At 38.7% G+C, this 6,000-nt stretch overlaps 1 protein-coding gene across 3 annotated transcripts in view; it reads right to left on the bottom strand.

The window, feature by feature from the left end:
- Positions 1-6,000, bottom strand: part of LUZP1 (leucine zipper protein 1) — a 91,246-nt gene that overhangs the window by 38,512 nt on the left and 46,734 nt on the right. The gene's annotated exons all lie outside the window — the stretch shown is intronic.

Below are 6,000 nucleotides of genomic sequence, written 5' to 3' on the forward strand. Positions count from 1 at the left end.
AATAAGGAACAGGTGGAATTTGAATTCAGGTTTACTGAACTTTAAATTCTTGTTTTTTTTTCACCTTCACATCTTAATTCATAAGCCCCACCCCAGTCCCATCTTCTACCCCCTTTATTAGACCTGGCTCACAGTAGACATTCTTGTTTGTTGAATCCAGGAAAGTTTGGGATACTTTAATCCAAACCCAAGAATCTGTCTGAGATCACATTCTTTAGTTCCAACTTTTGTTTTCAAGACAAAAACTGCAGCTCACTCAACTCTATTTGCATAATAAAGAATAATGGAAAATACAGCCTCCTCAGTTAAAAAAAAAGTACTGGGTTTATTCTGAAATGGAACCTATCACAGAATCATTTATTACGATGCATATAGAGCAAGTTACATCACAAAAGCCATGCTACTTAGCTTATGAAAGGTAGATATGAAGTCAACTCTGAGTTCAAGTTTCAGTTAAATTTCAATTATGTTTCAGCATAAAACTGTGATAAATATACTTGCCTCTCCACCTAACAACAATGCCTTAAAATCCAATTTTTAAAATGCCTATAAAAGCTTCACCAACTGGGGCCCTCCCTGGTGGTGCAATGGGTTAGGACACAGCACTGCAAGCCAGGCGCTGCTGCTTCCATTTAAGTTCAAACCCCCGTCCGGGAGCTGGCCCACTGCGCAGCAGACCTCTCCTGTCTCGCAGGCAGCTCCCCTCAGCAAGTGTACTTGGCAATCTGCCTGTTCTGCTCCCCACTCTGTCTCTGGGGAATCCTCTCACCCCCCACCCCATGGCCTGTAACCTCGGTTCTGTATGCATAGATAAATCTTAAAAAAAGAAAATGGACGTGGCTACCCATCTTTTTATTCCTAAATCCCATCTCTCCATTTGAACATCTCTAGGTGGTAGAGAACTTAAGACAAAGGCAACGATGTGTTGTTTCTGTTCTGAGAGGGCTGCAACAACCTCCCCTGTGGGGAGGCAACTGGGCTGCTCTTTCCCAGACCATGCTGCGGCATTTATCTATAGCACAGTAGTCATCAGAGCTATGAAGCGGGGTAATAAAGAGCCCAAGTGATTTCTTCCAACCATGAAAGCTATCTTAGGGGCAGTCAATAATAACACTATCAGCGTAAATCTATGATTGGCTTAATGTTCTGCAAGATAAAAGCGAAAATGTTCAGAATACAGAACAGGCTCTCAACAATCTTTAATTAACCTAATTAAGCCACATGAGGTGACTGTATCAATGAGTTAGGGAAGGACTGATAAAATCTTTCTGTCGGAAGTGTGGGCATTTCCACGTGGGCCTGGTGGTCCTGGCTGCGGAACTGGAGCCTTGGACAGTCATCCAGTTGTGCTTCGTCTACCAAAAATGCCCGAGAGAACATCTACCCTCTGGTCTCCCCCTTTGTTAGTCACATGTGATCTCGAAAAGCTCTGCAAGAATCCAGTGATAAAAGCAAAGGCAGAGGGGACCATAGGGTGTAGACATGAATGGATTTCCCACAAAGACCCAACAGAAATCTCTAAGAAAAAGGACAGACCAAAGGGACACTTCCCAAAGGATCCTGCTGCTTTAAAAATGGACCTAATGATATGAACCATCATCTTTGAAACCTTGTCTGGTCTTCTCTTCTAAATACGGGGCAGATACTAATCAAGAGATACATGATATTTATTAGATTTAAGATGTATTTAGTTATATTTAATGATCTTACCCTGAGTTCCTTCCTCCCTAGCTTTCATTTCTATTATTGCAGTGTTAATAATATTAATAGGTTGTGCCAGTAAATAAAAATGATAAATAAAACATCTTTTTTAAAGCCAACAGGATATGGTAGGTGTGTAGGTAGTTAAGAAGACATGGCGTGTGTGTATGAGGCACATTTTAAATAATGATCAAAATAAGAAAATCTCATCATCAGGCTCACTGTTTTCTTATTTTCAGTCCTCAAACATTACTGGTCATTAACCAGCAAAACTCAGATTACAAAGACAGCAGAATCTTGCAACACAGTTTAATAAGAGCATAGGGTTCTTACAGGGTTAACATGCCCCCCACTCCTTCTCACAACACAAAATCCTCTACTACACTCAGCTTCCACTAGTGATACAGATTCCACCTGGTCAAACTTTTTTAAGAAATAAAGTCACTTCAAAGAATTCTTTTTCCTGGTTTACTCATTTCTGCATCTTTGTAGCTATACACAAACTATGCACCAGAATCAACATTTAGCTTTACATCTGAAGTGATCAGGGCTGTTAGAATATTAAACAATACAAGTGTACATAGTAGAAAATATGTAACTATTAATGAATAAACAGATTTAGAACACAAGTGGCTAACTCACAAATAAGATTTATGAGGACCCACCACAACTACAGATTAGATCTAAATTCCTGAGTCAGTCACTCAAAGCCCTGTCATGCTTTTTCCTTCCCTAGACAGGCTGATCTACTCATTATTTCTGAAGACAAATTCCTTCACGTTATGCCTTTGCCCAGATAATTCCCCTGGTGGAATGACCTTCTCCATCTCATTAAATCTATTTGAGAAACAAATCAATGTCATCTCTTCAGTGGCACCCTCCCCAACCACTGACTAATGATCCTCCCCTCGTGAGTGCCTGCTGCCATTTAGCATGGAGGCATCTACCCAGAGATAGATGGCTACTACTGTCCTCTTTCACAGTAAACTCACATACTTTTTAGTCTCACATCATTCCATTCCAGCTATAATGAAAAGCTTCTTGAACATGTAGATCTATTCGTTTTTTATATTTCCTCCAGCATAGTGTCAAGAATACAAATTACTTACTCAAGATCTATTTGAGAAAAAAATAAAAGAGGGGAGTGTCCTCTGGATATACCAACTTAACAGTTAAAACTGAGCCCATATCACTGAGCTGAGTACTTTAATGCTGTACAAGTTGTATTTCCCAAAGGTTTCCTATTAATTAAGAGAAACAAAAACCCCACACAATGTGATCCCTGGCTTCCTTTCCAACTTCATCTCCCACCCAGTTCTTCGGCTCCTTACACAGCAGCAGCCTCAGCTCCACACATGGCCTCATCACCACTTGTGATCTTTATGCTTGGGCTTCCCCGTGTTCCCCCAGACCTTCCATGGCTACCACCTCCTGTAACTCAGTCAGTTCAAGTATCACCTCCTAAAAAATCCCTCCTGACAACCCTACCTAAGCTACCCCTCCTCCCATTACATAGATCCTATCAAACTTTTGTCCTCCTCTGTCTGAAATAACGCTGTTGATATGTTTACCCTTTTATCTCTCCCAACAAGCATGGGAACTCCAGGATGGAAAGGATGCCTTGTTTGACACTGTATCCCAGTGCCTAGAATTAGCTGGCCCCAGAAGACAATCAATAAACAAAATCAAACAAACAAAAAAGGAATGAGTGTGTTTCCTTTCCATTAACACTGCAGTTCTCAAGAGCATGAACAGCATTTCCTGATTCTTCCCCATGACACCTAACAGACTAGATGCACCTGAATCACTCAATAAGTCTGCAATGAATGAGGACAGAAACATAGTCTCTCTGGCACAGCTTTCCAATTCCATCTCTAATTCAACAAATATTAACTGTCTATTATGAGCCAGACACTTGACAAGGCCCCCTTCTAAATTCTTACTTTTTCAATTTATTATGTTCATCATTAATATTCTGAAAGGCCCAGCACTTACCTGGTCATAAACTAAAGTGTAAATGGTTGGTAAACAAGTACAGCTACTTTATCTGCACTGTATAAACTCAATAGTTATGTTTACCTCTACACCACACACAGCATCTCACTGTTGTAATTACGTGGCAACTCTCACTTATTTTTCTTCAAGGAAGCCTTGCTCAAAATCAACTATAAAAGATTTTTTTGAGGAATCGAGACATCTGAAGATGAAGTGATACCATTGATAAGAAAGATGATGTTTTTTTAAGTCTGATAATGGTACCATGGCTACACATTACACTGTCCTTATCCCAGGGAGTCACACATCTGCAGCATATCAAACACTCGAGGGGAAAAAAATGGAGATACACATAAACATTTACAGCTGAAAAATACAATAGTCAAATAGTTAAGGACTGAATCTAAGTGAAAGAGAGGAGTATTTATTAAGGCTATTGTATTATTTTTCTCTATGTTGCAATTCTTGTAAGAAGTTGGTGAGGGAGATTTCTCTTAGAAGGGTAAGGTGTGCATTTTTGCTACCTTTTAAATGATAAGATGCTACATGGTTCATCTAAACATCATGGTATAGATGTGTAAGTTTAACATATAATTAGACAAAATGTATCCAGAGAATACTATAGGATCCACAAACTGAGCCACTAAAATATAGGAAATAATAACAGAGGTAAGAACAGAGAAAAATCTACACAAAACAAAGACAACTTCCAGTACAGACCAGCCCCCTTCTTCTCAAGAAGTCTTGTTCACAAGAGGGGACGCTGTATTTTAGAACCCCGTTTCTATAAGGCAGGCTGTTTAGCACAATATAAGGAACCCTACCCTCCCAGGGAGACAGTCTATGTATGACGGGAAACCAAGCTACAGAATCTCTCTGACAATATATGTGAATAGGGCTTCTAAAGTGCACAGCATTTTGGAATTACAATTTGGTTTTTACTGCTGTGGTTACTTAAGTGAATGCTAAGCACTACAATCACAAGTGTCAGAGTGATAATTGATTCAAGCAAAACTCATCAGAGGATACTCAAATCATTTGGAGCAGATAGCCAGTATCTTACAGTCACCCCACATATGACTTACAAAGGGGAGTAGATTTCTTTATAGCAAAGAGACCATACAAACCTTCAACAAATAAGGGGACAAGATTATGTGGCTCTCACTCTAATGCAAGGGGAACACATCTCAGTAATGCTTTTTCCCAAAAATGTTACTGTGCATTTAAGGCATGAGAAAAAAACAGACAAATTCAACTTATGGAACATTATAGCCAGCTTGCAACTCTTTAAAAAGAAAAAGTGTTATTTAAGACATACAGAGAAAGAAATCAGAGTGGGGCTGTTCTAAACCAGAGGTCTTCAAACTGTCCCCAGGCACAGTCAAGTCTATTCAATTCTATATTGTCTGTGGCTGCTTTTTACTTGCAAGAGACAATAGGACCCATCTGATAGCCAAAAATACTACCTGATCTTTACCAAAAAGTTGACTACTGATCACTACTCTAAATTAAAAAGAACCTGACAACCAACTGTAAGAGAGCCTTAAAGTGTATTCCGAGGGGAGAGGGAAGGCAAAAAAAAATGTTTATGGAATAACTGGGACATTATGTGAACTACTATTGGACATACTGTGTCCATGTTGCATGCTCAAGTACTTAAGAGATTGTAGGTCATGATGCAAATGACTAGCTTTCCAAGTTTTCAGGGAAAGTCAGGTAACAAATAGATAAAACAAATGTAAATAGTGTCTCACAAACATCTGATCTCAGGGCTCAAGGGCTCACTCAAAGGGCATGTGTGTGTGTGATACATATATATGACACATAATGCATATGTATTACACATTAATGTATAATATTGGTGCCTATAAAACGTGTATGTATTTGACATATAATCGTACACATTGTGTGATACGTGTGTGATACATACGGTGTGTGATATATGTGTGTGCATTATATTTTATATATAATGTATATATTAACACATGTAAATGTGTGTATATATTTGTCATGTAATACATTTGAGAAATTTTTAAACACATATTTATTTAAACACATATTTTAAGATAAGCACATTATATGCTAACATATTTTTATGAAAAATAACTTATAAAACCAAAATATTTAACAAGAAAATTTATACTGATTTCATGCTTCTGTAAATCTATTCAATGTCTGTAACACTCGCATAGCTGCTTCTGCACCCAAGTATTAAATATGGCATTTTGGGCCCTCCCTGGTGGCGCAGTGGGTTAAAGCGCTGCACTAAGAAGGTTAAGCCACTTCCACATGAGTTCAATTCCC

This window comes from Condylura cristata, unplaced genomic scaffold, assembly GCF_000260355.1.
Source record: "Condylura cristata isolate star-nosed mole 26May11 unplaced genomic scaffold, ConCri1.0 scaffold00008, whole genome shotgun sequence".
NCBI classification, from domain to species: domain Eukaryota; kingdom Metazoa; phylum Chordata; class Mammalia; order Eulipotyphla; family Talpidae; genus Condylura; species Condylura cristata.